The sequence below is a fragment of the Phyllobates terribilis genome, unplaced genomic scaffold (genome assembly GCF_046119375.1).
Source record: "Phyllobates terribilis strain yellow unplaced genomic scaffold, ASM4611937v1 Scaffold_230__1_contigs__length_3167835, whole genome shotgun sequence".
NCBI classification, from domain to species: domain Eukaryota; kingdom Metazoa; phylum Chordata; class Amphibia; order Anura; family Dendrobatidae; genus Phyllobates; species Phyllobates terribilis.
The window spans coordinates 1,083,497-1,100,134 of NW_027362990.1; the positions used below are offsets into that span (position 1 = coordinate 1,083,497).

Below are 16,638 nucleotides of genomic sequence, written 5' to 3' on the forward strand. Positions count from 1 at the left end.
GTGATACCTGACAGGAACTTATCAGCAGCGTCGGGGTCGGTAGTCTTGTGGGAGTAGAGTTCGCTGTAGAAGTCGCTGACGACCCTCATCACGTCCTCCTTCCCACGTCGCATGTTTCCGCTCTCGTCTCGCAGCTCGTTCAGGGGCGTGTGACCGGCATGAAGTTTCCTGAAAAAGAATGAGTTACATTTCTCACCCTTCTCCAGATTCTCCACTTTGGAACGGAAGATGATTCGCTTGGACTCCTCCTCAAAGTGCCTTTTCAGGCTCTTCTTGGTCTCCTCCAGCTCCTCCCTCACGTCCCAGCCGCAGTGAAGAAGGTCCTGCAGCGACCGCAGCTCGCGCTGCAGCCCTCTGAAGTCCCTCCTCTTCTCACACTCCTGTTGTCGACCCTTGGCCTGAAAGAAACAGCGAAACTCAAGTTTAACATATTCCCACCAATCAGAGACTGTTTGGAAGCTACCCTTGTAGGACTGCCACATTGCGTAGGCTGCTCTCAGCTCCTCCACGACTTCATCCTGAGCCAGCAGAGCACAATTCAGCTTCCAGGAGCCGGGGCCGGACGGAAAACCGTCGCCGAGGACACCTTGTAAGTGAATGGCTCTGTGGTCGGAGAAGAAGCAGGAGACCATCGAGTGCCTACTCTGCCTGACTGCCCGAGAGGTGAACACAAAGTCAATCCTGGAGCGGAGTGAGCCATCGGGTCGGCTCCACGAATAGTTCGTGGAGCCTCTCCCCATGGAGCCCACCACGTCCTGAAGAGAGGCCTCGGTTACCATCTCGATGAGCAGCTTGGACGTGATGTCCAACTTGGCAGATGTGCCAGAACTACGACCGTCCTCCTCGATGGGGCAGTTGAAATCCCCGGCCATCACTAAGGTCCTGGTGGTGGCAAGCTGAAGCCGCAGGGTCTGGAAAAGCTCCAAACGCTCATTCTTCAGTGGGGACGCATACACGTTGATGAACCTGACAGGTTCTCCCGCCCAGTTGCCATCTACAACAAGAGCCCTGCCGCAGATGAGCTCCTGGACGGACTCAAGCGTGAATGCGTCCCCCCTGATCAGAATTGCGACCCCCGCAGACTTGCAGTCACCCCCACCGGACCAGTAGGATGGACCGTGGGACCACTCCCTGGCCAGATGTTTGAAGGACCTAGAGGAGGGAAGGGAACATTCCTGCAACATATAAACATCACACAACTGGGAAGTAAGGAAGGCATAAATAGTCTGACGTCTGAACTTGTCCTTGATGCTCCTGACATTAATGGAAAATAAGTTAATATTAGCCATCATGTAGGGAAAAAAGAAAAAGTTAGCGCAGGCAATACACCTTAGTTACCACTCCGGTCGGGTGGTCCCTCGTCGGTGTTGACTGCTGGTGACGGGATCACCAGCAGGCCCTCTTCCTCCATCTGGTCAAGCAGCGCGGCCTCAATCTCGGCGACCACCAGTTCCTCCTCTTCTGGCTCGGCCACCAGGGTCTCAACCATGTGCTCCATCTCTTCTGGCTCAGGGAGGGTATCCTCCTTTTCGCCTACGAAATCCAGAATCTTCTTTTTGGAGGATTCAGTAGCAGGGCTGTCCTCCACCTTCCTCTTTCCCCGGGTTGGAACTGGGGAGACAAGAAGGGGAAAATCCTCCTCGGAATAGATAGCGGCGGGTGGAGGAAAGGTTAATTCCACCGCTACCATGGTCTGGGGAGGGAGAGTGGCTGCCGGGGCAGGGGAAAGGACACCTGCTGAGGAGTAGGGGAAGGAGGAAGAGGAAGTGGAATCCTCAGCAGGGGTGGCCGGGGTGGGGGGGGATTGGACGGGGGTGGCAGGGGGAGGGATCGAGAGAGGGGTGACAGAACTCTTACCCTCCTTTGACTTTTTCTTCTGCTTCGGAGCTGCTGGGACCGTCGCTGGGGCTTTGGCCACCGACTCCTTGACCGCTTTGGCCTTGGTCGTCTCGGCCTTGGCCGCTGGGGCCTTGGTCGTCACGTCCTTGACCTTCACAGGCCTGGTCGTCGGGGCCTTGTCCTCCGTAGCTGGGGTCGTCGCAACCACCGATGCCCAGGATCTCTCACGCCTGGGGCAATCCTTGTACAGATGAGCCGCCAGCCCACACAGGTTGCAGGACGTCTTCTTCGGGCAGTCCTTCGAGCTGTGTCCCGTCACTCGACAAATCCTGCAGGCATCCTCCTTGCAGTCCTTCATCTCGTGGCCGTTCTTGCCGCATCTCCTGCAGTTCCGCGGCATGTCCGGGTAATAGATGAGGCCGTAGGAGTTGCCCAGGGAGAATGTCGGGGGCAGGTGCCGAAGTCCGTCTGAGTACGCCAGGTCCCTGTGAAGTCTAACGGTCACCGACCACTTACCTGTCCAGAAGCCGAGTCCATTCAGGATGTGAGAGGGTTCCTTCACAACCAAACAGAAGCGTCTCAGGAAGGTACAGATGTCTTGGCCTGGGGTGTGCGGGTTGCGCATGGAGACCGTGATCCTCCTTTCATCCCTCTGGATAGGGCAGCTACCTGTAAAGGCAGAGAAAGAATTATCCGGTCCTTTTGCGCTTACCATTTCCCAGAACCTCCTGCAGGTGTTCACAGTGGCGAAGGTGACGAAGAAGATCCCCGTCAAGAAGGTCTGGATGCTGAGGGTGTCCGACCTGGAGAAGCCTCGATCCAGCAGCATCTTCTGGCAGAACACGTCCGAGGACATGTCCGGCACCCTCCCATCCACTTCCTTCAGCTTCAGGGCCACCGTCTGCCGCATCCATGGCTCCAGGGCTGGAGCTTCGTGGCGGGGCTTCTGGGGTCCCTTCTGCTGGCCAGTCGTGGAGGCAGAGTCCTTGGGGTCAGAATCGGCTCCTGGCTGGGCCCTCCTGGCTGTCCCCAGCTCCAGGCTCTTCTTTTCGGCCTTCCTCGCAGCGCTTGCCATGGCTTTCCTCCTGCAGTTACTTCTTGGAGCTGGATCTGGAACTCTTCCCGGAATGGGTGGAGCTATGCAGATTCTTCTCCCGTCGTGTTCTGGACAAATTCCCCGAAAGGTCTTTGTCACGATGATTTTCTTCCTCGAAGATTCCACAGGACAGCCCGATTCTTCTCCGAGTCTTCGTCTTCTTCTGGATTCTTTAGAGCTTCTTCCTCCCACCGATATCCGCCTTCGTTCTCTGATGTCAGCTGGGCTCCGAAGCTCTTCTCCTTCCGAGTTCGATCGCTTTCGTCAAGTGTAGATCGTAGCTCTTGTGTTCTTAAAAGAACAGATACTACACTTGATCTTAGCCAAAAGGCCGAGAAGCGATAACCAGAATTGGTTTCAAACTACGGAGCCACCCAAGGATCCTGAAAAGTCCATTTGTGGAGATGAGCTCCTGGACTCCCGTTAAGAAGACATGTTGTCAACCTCTAGATCCCTTACATGCCTGCACTTTTCGGCTTGCTGCTGCTGCAATCCACGCGTTTTAGATCTGCATAACTCCACCTCTTTAAACACAGCACCTTCACCCCCTGCTGTTCCCACCCGCCTCAACACCGTTGGAAGGGAGGAGAACCAATTAAGGCGGGGGGTGGGGTGGAACGAGCAGCTGTCTACCCTTAGCAGGAGGGCTCCTGATTACATACCTCTCCTGCTGCTGCTGCTGCTGGCTGTCCAGCAGCAGACTGAAGGTGGCTGCTGCTGTGCACAGGTATATAAAGGCTCAGAGCCTATTATGACACGCGCAGCCAGCGTTCCATTGCCACATTCCATCTACTGCAGGCAGGATACCTGGCTGGCTGAATGTCGCTGAGAAGCTCACAGAGACCGCCATAAGCAACAGTTTAACAGAATGCCACAGACTAATCAACCAAACTTTTTGGGTTGGGTTCTCTTTTATAGTCTGCAGGCATTAAATGAAAGAAGTCAGTGTTCCAGCAGAAGGAGACAACGTTTCAGAAAAGGCATTGTAGCAAACCAAAAAAGAAATTTTAAGCGCAGCAGAGTAACCAGCGCACATACCTGTTAGCTCAGGTGAGTTTAAAAGGCTGCTGTTGATAACAAGGGCATTTGCTAAATAGATGGTGTGTGTGCAACAATATACTGAAAGGTCAATTATATTGTGCAGCTTATCTCACCACCTGTAGTTATTTAGGTGAAAGCTCCAAAATGCTTGCCTAATATGTCTGTTTATCCAAAAGGAAGTAAAAAGGGAGAGCTAGAAAGATAGCATTGCATCACATTACATGGCAATGCAATGCACAGTTGCTGAAGTTGAACCAAAATGAGCTTGTAATCTGGCTTCTGCAACTTTGAACATGAAAAATCCAATGAGGAGAAGAAAAGCAAAGCCAAAGAGTCCATCCCAAAATCCGACAAACAAGCAAAATGAACAAAAAACATTGAATTCAATTCTTTCTGATTTTAGAAACTGCATTAAAGAAGGGGTGCACCGGTCCTGGAGATACTGCAATACCAGGTCAATGCGTGGAGTGGACAGAGCAAGCTCTTTTTCCATCTCCCTGTTCTAAAAATCCATTTAATATATGGTCCCCAGATAGGGGACGTATCAGATATTAAACTGATAAGAACAGATACTACACTTGATCTTAGCCAAAAGGCCGAGAAGCGATAACCAGAATTGGTTTCAAACTACGGAGCCACCCAAGGATCCTGAAAAGTCCATTTGTGGAGATGAGCTCCTGGACTCCCGTTAAGAAGACATGTTGTCAACCTCTAGATCCCTTACATGCCTGCACTTTTCGGTTTGCTGCTGCTGCAATCCACGCGTTTTAGATCTGCATAACTCCACCTCTTTAAACACAGCACCTTCACCCCCTGCTGTTCCCACCCGCCTCAACACCGTTGGAAGGGAGGAGAACCAATTAAGGCGGGGGGTGGGGTGGAACGAGCAGCTGTCTACCCTTAGCAGGAGGGCTCCTGATTACATACCTCTCCTGCTGCTGCTGCTGCTGGCTGTCCAGCAGCAGACTGAAGGTGGCTGCTGCTGTGCACAGGTATATAAAGGCTCAGAGCCTATTATGACACGCGCAGCCAGCGTTCCATTGCCACATTCCATCTACTGCAGGCAGGATACCTGGCTGGCTGAATGTCGCTGAGAAGCTCACAGAGACCGCCATAAGCAACAGTTTAACAGAATGCCACAGACTAATCAACCAAACTTTTTGGGTTGGGTTCTCTTTTATAGTCTGCAGGCATTAAATGAAAGAAGTCAGTGTTCCAGCAGAAGGAGACAACGTTTCAGAAAAGGCATTGTAGCAAACCAAAAAAGAAATTTTAAGCGCAGCAGAGTAACCAGCGCACATACCTGTTAGCTCAGGTGAGTTTAAAAGGCTGCTGTTGATAACAAGGGCATTTGCTAAATAGATGGTGTGTGTGCAACAATATACTGAAAGGTCAATTATATTGTGCAGCTTATCTCACCACCTGTAGTTATTTAGGTGAAAGCTCCAAAATGCTTGCCTAATATGTCTGTTTATCCAAAAGGAAGTAAAAAGGGAGAGCTAGAAAGATAGCATTGCATCACATTACATGGCAATGCAATGCACAGTTGCTGAAGTTGAACCAAAATGAGCTTGTAATCTGGCTTCTGCAACTTTGAACATGAAAAATCCAATGAGGAGAAGAAAAGCAAAGCCAAAGAGTCCATCCCAAAATCCGACAAACAAGCAAAATGAACAAAAAACATTGAATTCAATTCTTTCTGATTTTAGAAACTGCATTAAAGAAGGGGTGCACCGGTCCTGGAGATACTGCAATACCAGGTCAATGCGTGGAGTGGACAGAGCAAGCTCTTTTTCCATCTCCCTGTTCTAAAAATCCATTTAATATATGGTCCCCAGATAGGGGACGTATCAGATATTAAACTGATAAGAACAGATACTACACTTGATCTTAGCCAAAAGGCCGAGAAGCGATAACCAGAATTGGTTTCAAACTACGGAGCCACCCAAGGATCCTGAAAAGTCCATTTGTGGAGATGAGCTCCTGGACTCCCGTTAAGAAGACATGTTGTCAACCTCTAGATCCCTTACATGCCTGCACTTTTCGGCTTGCTGCTGCTGCAATCCACGCGTTTTAGATCTGCATAACTCCACCTCTTTAAACACAGCACCTTCACCCCCTGCTGTTCCCACCCGCCTCAACACCGTTGGAAGGGAGGAGAACCAATTAAGGCGGGGGGTGGGGTGGAACGAGCAGCTGTCTACCCTTAGCAGGAGGGCTCCTGATTACATACCTCTCCTGCTGCTGCTGCTGCTGGCTGTCCAGCAGCAGACTGAAGGTGGCTGCTGCTGTGCACAGGTATATAAAGGCTCAGAGCCTATTATGACACGCGCAGCCAGCGTTCCATTGCCACATTCCATCTACTGCAGGCAGGATACCTGGCTGGCTGAATGTCGCTGAGAAGCTCACAGAGACCGCCATAAGCAACAGTTTAACAGAATGCCACAGACTAATCAACCAAACTTTTTGGGTTGGGTTCTCTTTTATAGTCTGCAGGCATTAAATGAAAGAAGTCAGTGTTCCAGCAGAGGGAGACAACGTTTCAGAAAAGGCATTGTAGCAAACCAAAAAAGAAATTTTAAGCGCAGCAGAGTAACCAGCGCACATACCTGTTAGCTCAGGTGAGTTTAAAAGGCTGCTGTTGATAACAAGGGCATTTGCTAAATAGATGGTGTGTGTGCAACAATATACTGAAAGGTCAATTATATTGTGCAGCTTATCTCACCACCTGTAGTTATTTAGGTGAAAGCTCCAAAATGCTTGCCTAATATGTCTGTTTATCCAAAAGGAAGTAAAAAGGGAGAGCTAGAAAGATAGCATTGCATCACATTACATGGCAATGCAATGCACAGTTGCTGAAGTTGAACCAAAATGAGCTTGTAATCTGGCTTCTGCAACTTTGAACATGAAAAATCCAATGAGGAGAAGAAAAGCAAAGCCAAAGAGTCCATCCCAAAATCCGACAAACAAGCAAAATGAACAAAAAACATTGAATTCAATTCTTTCTGATTTTAGAAACTGCATTAAAGAAGGGGTGCACCGGTCCTGGAGATACTGCAATACCAGGTCAATGCGTGGAGTGGACAGAGCAAGCTCTTTTTCCATCTCCCTGTTCTAAAAATCCATTTAATATATGGTCCCCAGATAGGGGACGTATCAGATATTAAACTGATAAGAACAGATACTACACTTGATCTTAGCCAAAAGGCCGAGAAGCGATAACCAGAATTGGTTTCAAACTACGGAGCCACCCAAGGATCCTGAAAAGTCCATTTGTGGAGATGAGCTCCTGGACTCCCGTTAAGAAGACATGTTGTCAACCTCTAGATCCCTTACATGCCTGCACTTTTCGGTTTGCTGCTGCTGCAATCCACGCGTTTTAGATCTGCATAACTCCACCTCTTTAAACACAGCACCTTCACCCCCTGCTGTTCCCACCCGCCTCAACACCGTTGGAAGGGAGGAGAACCAATTAAGGCGGGGGGTGGGGTGGAACGAGCAGCTGTCTACCCTTAGCAGGAGGGCTCCTGATTACATACCTCTCCTGCTGCTGCTGCTGCTGGCTGTCCAGCAGCAGACTGAAGGTGGCTGCTGCTGTGCACAGGTATATAAAGGCTCAGAGCCTATTATGACACGCGCAGCCAGCGTTCCATTGCCACATTCCATCTACTGCAGGCAGGATACCTGGCTGGCTGAATGTCGCTGAGAAGCTCACAGAGACCGCCATAAGCAACAGTTTAACAGAATGCCACAGACTAATCAACCAAACTTTTTGGGTTGGGTTCTCTTTTATAGTCTGCAGGCATTAAATGAAAGAAGTCAGTGTTCCAGCAGAAGGAGACAACGTTTCAGAAAAGGCATTGTAGCAAACCAAAAAAGAAATTTTAAGCGCAGCAGAGTAACCAGCGCACATACCTGTTAGCTCAGGTGAGTTTAAAAGGCTGCTGTTGATAACAAGGGCATTTGCTAAATAGATGGTGTGTGTGCAACAATATACTGAAAGGTCAATTATATTGTGCAGCTTATCTCACCACCTGTAGTTATTTAGGTGAAAGCTCCAAAATGCTTGCCTAATATGTCTGTTTATCCAAAAGGAAGTAAAAAGGGAGAGCTAGAAAGATAGCATTGCATCACATTACATGGCAATGCAATGCACAGTTGCTGAAGTTGAACCAAAATGAGCTTGTAATCTGGCTTCTGCAACTTTGAACATGAAAAATCCAATGAGGAGAAGAAAAGCAAAGCCAAAGAGTCCATCCCAAAATCCGACAAACAAGCAAAATGAACAAAAAACATTGAATTCAATTCTTTCTGATTTTAGAAACTGCATTAAAGAAGGGGTGCACCGGTCCTGGAGATACTGCAATACCAGGTCAATGCGTGGAGTGGACAGAGCAAGCTCTTTTTCCATCTCCCTGTTCTAAAAATCCATTTAATATATGGTCCCCAGATAGGGGACGTATCAGATATTAAACTGATAAGAACAGATACTACACTTGATCTTAGCCAAAAGGCCGAGAAGCGATAACCAGAATTGGTTTCAAACTACGGAGCCACCCAAGGATCCTGAAAAGTCCATTTGTGGAGATGAGCTCCTGGACTCCCGTTAAGAAGACATGTTGTCAACCTCTAGATCCCTTACATGCCTGCACTTTTCGGCTTGCTGCTGCTGCAATCCACGCGTTTTAGATCTGCATAACTCCACCTCTTTAAACACAGCACCTTCACCCCCTGCTGTTCCCACCCGCCTCAACACCGTTGGAAGGGAGGAGAACCAATTAAGGCGGGGGGTGGGGTGGAACGAGCAGCTGTCTACCCTTAGCAGGAGGGCTCCTGATTACATACCTCTCCTGCTGCTGCTGCTGCTGGCTGTCCAGCAGCAGACTGAAGGTGGCTGCTGCTGTGCACAGGTATATAAAGGCTCAGAGCCTATTATGACACGCGCAGCCAGCGTTCCATTGCCACATTCCATCTACTGCAGGCAGGATACCTGGCTGGCTGAATGTCGCTGAGAAGCTCACAGAGACCGCCATAAGCAACAGTTTAACAGAATGCCACAGACTAATCAACCAAACTTTTTGGGTTGGGTTCTCTTTTATAGTCTGCAGGCATTAAATGAAAGAAGTCAGTGTTCCAGCAGAAGGAGACAACGTTTCAGAAAAGGCATTGTAGCAAACCAAAAAAGAAATTTTAAGCGCAGCAGAGTAACCAGCGCACATACCTGTTAGCTCAGGTGAGTTTAAAAGGCTGCTGTTGATAACAAGGGCATTTGCTAAATAGATGGTGTGTGTGCAACAATATACTGAAAGGTCAATTATATTGTGCAGCTTATCTCACCACCTGTAGTTATTTAGGTGAAAGCTCCAAAATGCTTGCCTAATATGTCTGTTTATCCAAAAGGAAGTAAAAAGGGAGAGCTAGAAAGATAGCATTGCATCACATTACATGGCAATGCAATGCACAGTTGCTGAAGTTGAACCAAAATGAGCTTGTAATCTGGCTTCTGCAACTTTGAACATGAAAAATCCAATGAGGAGAAGAAAAGCAAAGCCAAAGAGTCCATCCCAAAATCCGACAAACAAGCAAAATGAACAAAAAACATTGAATTCAATTCTTTCTGATTTTAGAAACTGCATTAAAGAAGGGGTGCACCGGTCCTGGAGATACTGCAATACCAGGTCAATGCGTGGAGTGGACAGAGCAAGCTCTTTTTCCATCTCCCTGTTCTAAAAATCCATTTAATATATGGTCCCCAGATAGGGGACGTATCAGATATTAAACTGATAAGAACAGATTTTTTTGATTGAAGCTGCATCCAAGGCACTGAAAAATGTGACCGAAGTCACACCAAAACAGCGCACGAGGCGAGGATTCATGTGGACCCTTCCCGGAGGAGAGGGTCCCCAATAAACCATCCCCATCCCTCCGAGCCAGAAGGCCACAGCGAGGGTCAGGGATCTCCGATGCTCTCCCTAGCCGAAGCCGGAGAAGAGCCGTTTTCGTGCTCCCAGCTTCCATCTAGGCTGCCACCCTAGTGGAGCTGGAGCCTGTGTTGGTTTCTCAGCCCAAAGCTGACCGGACCTCCGACCGGGTTTATAAAAATTCCCCTTCCTAGCCCGGAGGCCAGGAATAGGGGGGGTTGCTCAGAAAGTATGATTGGCAAAGGTGCGGCGTGCTACGAAGCCAAGTCTTTCTGGGGTTCCCAGTCCCAGTAAGCTTGGACTCCCACCAGGGCGCCTACTCCTGGGGCACATTGCTCCAAAGCCCTCACACTTACCCAGCCTAGTGACTTCGATCCTGGAGGGCCATGTTTTCCATCAGATAACTCTATGAGCCACCTGGCGTACTAACAAGTGCACCAAACCAGTGTGTAATATGCATCAATTTACTAGGGCAGCCCAAGGACAAAACTGCCTTTTCAAAAGATACTACACTTGATCTTAGCCAAAAGGCCGAGAAGCGATAACCAGAATTGGTTTCAAACTACGGAGCCACCCAAGGATCCTGAAAAGTCCATTTGTGGAGATGAGCTCCTGGACTCCCGTTAAGAAGACATGTTGTCAACCTCTAGATCCCTTACATGCCTGCACTTTTCGGCTTGCTGCTGCTGCAATCCACGCGTTTTAGATCTGCATAACTCCACCTCTTTAAACACAGCACCTTCACCCCCTGCTTTTCCCACCCGCCTCAACACCGTTGGAAGGGAGGAGAACCAATTAAGGCGGGGGGTGGGGTGGAACGAGCAGCTGTCTACCCTTAGCAGGAGGGCTCCTGATTACATACCTCTCCTGCTGCTGCTGCTGCTGGCTGTCCAGCAGCAGACTGAAGGTGGCTGCTGCTGTGCACAGGTATATAAAGGCTCAGAGCCTATTATGACACGCGCAGCCAGCGTTCCATTGCCACATTCCATCTACTGCAGGCAGGATACCTGGCTGGCTGAATGTCGCTGAGAAGCTCACAGAGACCGCCATAAGCAACAGTTTAACAGAATGCCACAGACTAATCAACCAAACTTTTTGGGTTGGGTTCTCTTTTATAGTCTGCAGGCATTAAATGAAAGAAGTCAGTGTTCCAGCAGAAGGAGACAACGTTTCAGAAAAGGCATTGTAGCAAACCAAAAAAGAAATTTTAAGCGCAGCAGAGTAACCAGCGCACATACCTGTTAGCTCAGGTGAGTTTAAAAGGCTGCTGTTGATAACAAGGGCATTTGCTAAATAGCTGGTGTGTGTGCAACAATATACTGAAAGGTCAATTATATTGTGCAGCTTATCTCACCACCTGTAGTTATTTAGGTGAAAGCTCCAAAATGCTTGCCTAATATGTCTGTTTATCCAAAAGGAAGTAAAAAGGGAGAGCTAGAAAGATAGCATTGCATCACATTACATGGCAATGCAATGCACAGTTGCTGAAGTTGAACCAAAATGAGCTTGTAATCTGGCTTCTGCAACTTTGAACATGAAAAATCCAATGAGGAGAAGAAAAGCAAAGCCAAAGAGTCCATCCCAAAATCCGACAAACAAGCAAAATGAACAAAAAACATTGAATTCAATTCTTTCTGATTTTAGAAACTGCATTAAAGAAGGGGTGCACCGGTCCTGGAGATACTGCAATACCAGGTCAATGCGTGGAGTGGACAGAGCAAGCTCTTTTTCCATCTCCCTGTTCTAAAAATCCATTTAATATATGGTCCCCAGATAGGGGACGTATCAGATATTAAACTGATAAGAACAGATTTTTTGATTGAAGCTGCATCCAAGGCACTGAAAAATGTGACCGAAGTCACACCAAAACAGCGCACGAGGCGAGGATTCATGTGGACCCTTCCCGGAGGAGAGGGTCCCCAATAAACCATCCCCATCCCTCCGAGCCAGAAGGCCACAGCGAGGGTCAGGGATCTCCGATGCTCTCCCTAGCCGAAGCCGGAGAAGAGCCGTTTTTGTGCTCCCAGCTTCCATCTAGGCTGCCACCCTAGTGGAGCTGGAGCCTGTGTTGGTTTCTCAGCCCAAAGCTGACCGGACCTCCGACCGGGTTTATAAAAATTCCCCTTCCTAGCCCAGAGGCCAGGAATAGGGGGGGTTGCTCAGAAAGTATGATTGGCAAAGGTGCGGCGTGCTACGAAGCCAAGTCTTTCTGGGGTTCCCAGTCCCAGTAAGCTTGGACTCCCACCAGGGCGCCTACTCCTGGGGCACATTGCTCCAAAGCCCTCACACTTACCCAGCCTAGTGACTTCGATCCTGGAGGGCCATGTTTTCCATCAGATAACTCTATGAGCCACCTGGCGTACTAACAAGTGCACCAAACCAGTGTGTAATATGCATCAATTTACTAGGGCAGCCCAAGGACAAAACTGCCTTTTCAAAAGATACTACACTTGATCTTAGCCAAAAGGCCGAGAAGCGATAACCAGAATTGGTTTCAAACTACGGAGCCACCCAAGGATCCTGAAAAGTCCATTTGTGGAGATGAGCTCCTGGACTCCCGTTAAGAAGACATGTTGTCAACCTCTAGATCCCTTACATGCCTGCACTTTTCGGCTTGCTGCTGCTGCAATCCACGCGTTTTAGATCTGCATAACTCCACCTCTTTAAACACAGCACCTTCACCCCCTGCTGTTCCCACCCGCCTCAACACCGTTGGAAGGGAGGAGAACCAATTAAGGCGGGGGGTGGGGTGGAACGAGCAGCTGTCTACCCTTAGCAGGAGGGCTCCTGATTACATACCTCTCCTGCTGCTGCTGCTGCTGGCTGTCCAGCAGCAGACTGAAGGTGGCTGCTGCTGTGCACAGGTATATAAAGGCTCAGAGCCTATTATGACACGCGCAGCCAGCGTTCCATTGCCACATTCCATCTACTGCAGGCAGGATACCTGGCTGGCTGAATGTCGCTGAGAAGCTCACAGAGACCGCCATAAGCAACAGTTTAACAGAATGCCACAGACTAATCAACCAAACTTTTTGGGTTGGGTTCTCTTTTATAGTCTGCAGGCATTAAATGAAAGAAGTCAGTGTTCCAGCAGAAGGAGACAACGTTTCAGAAAGGCATTGTAGCAAACCAAAAAAGAAATTTTAAGCGCAGCAGAGTAACCAGCGCACATACCTGTTAGCTCAGGTGAGTTTAAAAGGCTGCTGTTGATAACAAGGGCATTTGCTAAATAGATGGTGTGTGTGCAACAATATACTGAAAGGTCAATTATATTGTGCAGCTTATCTCACCACCTGTAGTTATTTAGGTGAAAGCTCCAAAATGCTTGCCTAATATGTCTGTTTATCCAAAAGGAAGTAAAAAGGGAGAGCTAGAAAGATAGCATTGCATCACATTACATGGCAATGCAATGCACAGTTGCTGAAGTTGAACCAAAATGAGCTTGTAATCTGGCTTCTGCAACTTTGAACATGAAAAATCCAATGAGGAGAAGAAAAGCAAAGCCAAAGAGTCCATCCCAAAATCCGACAAACAAGCAAAATGAACAAAAAACATTGAATTCAATTCTTTCTGATTTTAGAAACTGCATTAAAGAAGGGGTGCACCGGTCCTGGAGATACTGCAATACCAGGTCAATGCGTGGAGTGGACAGAGCAAGCTCTTTTTCCATCTCCCTGTTCTAAAAATCCATTTAATATATGGTCCCCAGATAGGGGACGTATCAGATATTAAACTGATAAGAACAGATTTTTTTGATTGAAGCTGCATCCAAGGCACTGAAAAATGTGACCGAAGTCACACCAAAACAGCGCACGAGGCGAGGATTCATGTGGACCCTTCCCGGAGGAGAGGGTCCCCAATAAACCATCCCCATCCCTCCGAGCCAGAAGGCCACAGCGAGGGTCAGGGATCTCCGATGCTCTCCCTAGCCGAAGCCGGAGAAGAGCCGTTTTCGTGCTCCCAGCTTCCATCTAGGCTGCCACCCTAGTGGAGCTGGAGCCTGTGTTGGTTTCTCAGCCCAAAGCTGACCGGACCTCCGACCGGGTTTATAAAAATTCCCCTTCCTAGCCCGGAGGCCAGGAATAGGGGGGGTTGCTCAGAAAGTATGATTGGCAAAGGTGCGGCGTGCTACGAAGCCAAGTCTTTCTGGGGTTCCCAGTCCCAGTAAGCTTGGACTCCCACCAGGGCGCCTACTCCTGGGGCACATTGCTCCAAAGCCCTCACACTTACCCAGCCTAGTGACTTCGATCCTGGAGGGCCATGTTTTCCATCAGATAACTCTATGAGCCACCTGGCGTACTAACAAGTGCACCAAACCAGTGTGTAATATGCATCAATTTACTAGGGCAGCCCAAGGACAAAACTGCCTTTTCAAAAGATACTACACTTGATCTTAGCCAAAAGGCCGAGAAGCGATAACCAGAATTGGTTTCAAACTACGGAGCCACCCAAGGATCCTGAAAAGTCCATTTGTGGAGATGAGCTCCTGGACTCCCGTTAAGAAGACATGTTGTCAACCTCTAGATCCCTTACATGCCTGCACTTTTCGGCTTGCTGCTGCTGCAATCCACGCGTTTTAGATCTGCATAACTCCACCTCTTTAAACACAGCACCTTCACCCCCTGCTGTTCCCACCCGCCTCAACACCGTTGGAAGGGAGGAGAACCAATTAAGGCGGGGGGTGGGGTGGAACGAGCAGCTGTCTACCCTTAGCAGGAGGGCTCCTGATTACATACCTCTCCTGCTGCTGCTGCTGCTGGCTGTCCAGCAGCAGACTGAAGGTGGCTGCTGCTGTGCACAGGTATATAAAGGCTCAGAGCCTATTATGACACGCGCAGCCAGCGTTCCATTGCCACATTCCATCTACTGCAGGCAGGATACCTGGCTGGCTGAATGTCGCTGAGAAGCTCACAGAGACCGCCATAAGCAACAGTTTAACAGAATGCCACAGACTAATCAACCAAACTTTTTGGGTTGGGTTCTCTTTTATAGTCTGCAGGCATTAAATGAAAGAAGTCAGTGTTCCAGCAGAAGGAGACAACGTTTCAGAAAAGGCATTGTAGCAAACCAAAAAATTTTAAGCGCAGCAGAGTAACCAGCGCACATACCTGTTAGCTCAGGTGAGTTTAAAAGGCTGCTGTTGATAACAAGGGCATTTGCTAAATAGATGGTGTGTGTGCAACAATATACTGAAAGGTCAATTATATTGTGCAGCTTATCTCACCACCTGTAGTTATTTAGGTGAAAGCTCCAAAATGCTTGCCTAATATGTCTGTTTATCCAAAAGGAAGTAAAAAGGGAGAGCTAGAAAGATAGCATTGCATCACATTACATGGCAATGCAATGCACAGTTGCTGAAGTTGAACCAAAATGAGCTTGTAATCTGGCTTCTGCAACTTTGAACATGAAAAATCCAATGAGGAGAAGAAAAGCAAAGCCAAAGAGTCCATCCCAAAATCCGACAAACAAGCAAAATGAACAAAAAACATTGAATTCAATTCTTTCTGATTTTAGAAACTGCATTAAAGAAGGGGTGCACCGGTCCTGGAGATACTGCAATACCAGGTCAATGCGTGGAGTGGACAGAGCAAGCTCTTTTTCCATCTCCCTGCTCTAAAAATCCATTTAATATATGGTCCCCAGATAGGGGACGTATCAGATATTAAACTGATAAGAACAGATACTACACTTGATCTTAGCCAAAAGGCCGAGAAGCGATAACCAGAATTGGTTTCAAACTACGGAGCCACCCAAGGATCCTGAAAAGTCCATTTGTGGAGATGAGCTCCTGGACTCCCGTTAAGAAGACATGTTGTCAACCTCTAGATCCCTTACATGCCTGCACTTTTCGGCTTGCTGCTGCTGCTGCAATCCACGCGTTTTAGATCTGCATAACTCCACCTCTTTAAACACAGCACCTTCACCCCCTGCTGTTCCCACCCGCCTCAACACCGTTGGAAGGGAGGAGAACCAATTAAGGCGGGGGGTGGGGTGGAACGAGCAGCTGTCTACCCTTAGCAGGAGGGCTCCTGATTACATACCTCTCCTGCTGCTGCTGCTGCTGGCTGTCCAGCAGCAGACTGAAGGTGGCTGCTGCTGTGCACAGGTATATAAAGGCTCAGAGCCTATTATGACACGCGCAGCCAGCGTTCCATTGCCACATTCCATCTACTGCAGGCAGGATACCTGGCTGGCTGAATGTCGCTGAGAAGCTCACAGAGACCGCCATAAGCAACAGTTTAACAGAATGCCACAGACTAATCAACCAAACTTTTTGGGTTGGGTTCTCTTTTATAGTCTGCAGGCATTAAATGAAAGAAGTCAGTGTTCCAGCAGAAGGAGACAACGTTTCAGAAAAGGCATTGTAGCAAACCAAAAAAGAAATTTTAAGCGCAGAAGAGTAACCAGCGCACATACCTGTTAGCTCAGGTGAGTTTAAAAGGCTGCTGTTGATAACAAGGGCATTTGCTAAATAGATGGTGTGTGTGCAACAATATACTGAAAGGTCAATTATATTGTGCAGCTTATCTCACCACCTGTAGTTATTTAGGTGAAAGCTCCAAAATGCTTGCCTAATATGTCTGTTTATCCAAAAGGAAGTAAAAAGGGAGAGCTAGAAAGATAGCATTGCATCACATTACATGGCAATGCAATGCACAGTTGCTGAAGTTGAACCAAAATGAGCTTGTAATCTGGCTTCTGCAACTTTGAACATGAAAAATCCAATGAGGAGAAGAAAAG

At 48.3% G+C, this 16,638-nt stretch overlaps 8 non-coding genes and 4 pseudogenes across 8 annotated transcripts; all 12 read right to left on the reverse strand.

The window, feature by feature from the left end:
- Nucleotides 1-3,200: 3,200 nt before the first annotated feature.
- LOC141215154 (U2 spliceosomal RNA) lies at nucleotides 3,201-3,278 on the reverse strand (annotated as a pseudogene).
- A 1,115-nt stretch (nucleotides 3,279-4,393) lies between these two features.
- On the reverse strand, nucleotides 4,394-4,584 carry LOC141215042 (U2 spliceosomal RNA). Its single transcript, XR_012284190.1, has one exon. It is a non-coding gene; the product is annotated as a U2 spliceosomal RNA (small nuclear RNA).
- A 1,115-nt stretch (nucleotides 4,585-5,699) lies between these two features.
- Nucleotides 5,700-5,890, reverse strand: LOC141215043 (U2 spliceosomal RNA). The gene has a single exon (XR_012284191.1). It is a non-coding gene; the product is annotated as a U2 spliceosomal RNA (small nuclear RNA).
- Nucleotides 5,891-7,005: 1,115 nt separating this feature from the next.
- On the reverse strand, nucleotides 7,006-7,196 carry LOC141215044 (U2 spliceosomal RNA). Its single transcript, XR_012284192.1, has one exon. It is a non-coding gene; the product is annotated as a U2 spliceosomal RNA (small nuclear RNA).
- A 1,115-nt stretch (nucleotides 7,197-8,311) lies between these two features.
- LOC141215045 (U2 spliceosomal RNA) lies at nucleotides 8,312-8,502 on the reverse strand. Its single transcript, XR_012284193.1, has one exon. It is a non-coding gene; the product is annotated as a U2 spliceosomal RNA (small nuclear RNA).
- Nucleotides 8,503-9,617: 1,115 nt separating this feature from the next.
- On the reverse strand, nucleotides 9,618-9,800 carry LOC141215106 (U2 spliceosomal RNA). Its single transcript, XR_012284251.1, has one exon. It is a non-coding gene; the product is annotated as a U2 spliceosomal RNA (small nuclear RNA).
- A 524-nt stretch (nucleotides 9,801-10,324) lies between these two features.
- Nucleotides 10,325-10,440, reverse strand: LOC141215158 (U2 spliceosomal RNA; annotated as a pseudogene).
- A 1,115-nt stretch (nucleotides 10,441-11,555) lies between these two features.
- LOC141215104 (U2 spliceosomal RNA) lies at nucleotides 11,556-11,737 on the reverse strand. Its single transcript, XR_012284249.1, has one exon. It is a non-coding gene; the product is annotated as a U2 spliceosomal RNA (small nuclear RNA).
- Nucleotides 11,738-12,261: 524 nt separating this feature from the next.
- Nucleotides 12,262-12,377, reverse strand: LOC141215159 (U2 spliceosomal RNA; annotated as a pseudogene).
- Nucleotides 12,378-13,491: 1,114 nt separating this feature from the next.
- Nucleotides 13,492-13,674, reverse strand: LOC141215107 (U2 spliceosomal RNA). Its single transcript, XR_012284252.1, has one exon. It is a non-coding gene; the product is annotated as a U2 spliceosomal RNA (small nuclear RNA).
- A 524-nt stretch (nucleotides 13,675-14,198) lies between these two features.
- Nucleotides 14,199-14,314, reverse strand: LOC141215160 (U2 spliceosomal RNA; annotated as a pseudogene).
- Nucleotides 14,315-15,425: 1,111 nt separating this feature from the next.
- LOC141215071 (U2 spliceosomal RNA) lies at nucleotides 15,426-15,616 on the reverse strand. The gene has a single exon (XR_012284218.1). It is a non-coding gene; the product is annotated as a U2 spliceosomal RNA (small nuclear RNA).
- Between the last annotated feature and the right edge of the window lie 1,022 nt (nucleotides 15,617-16,638).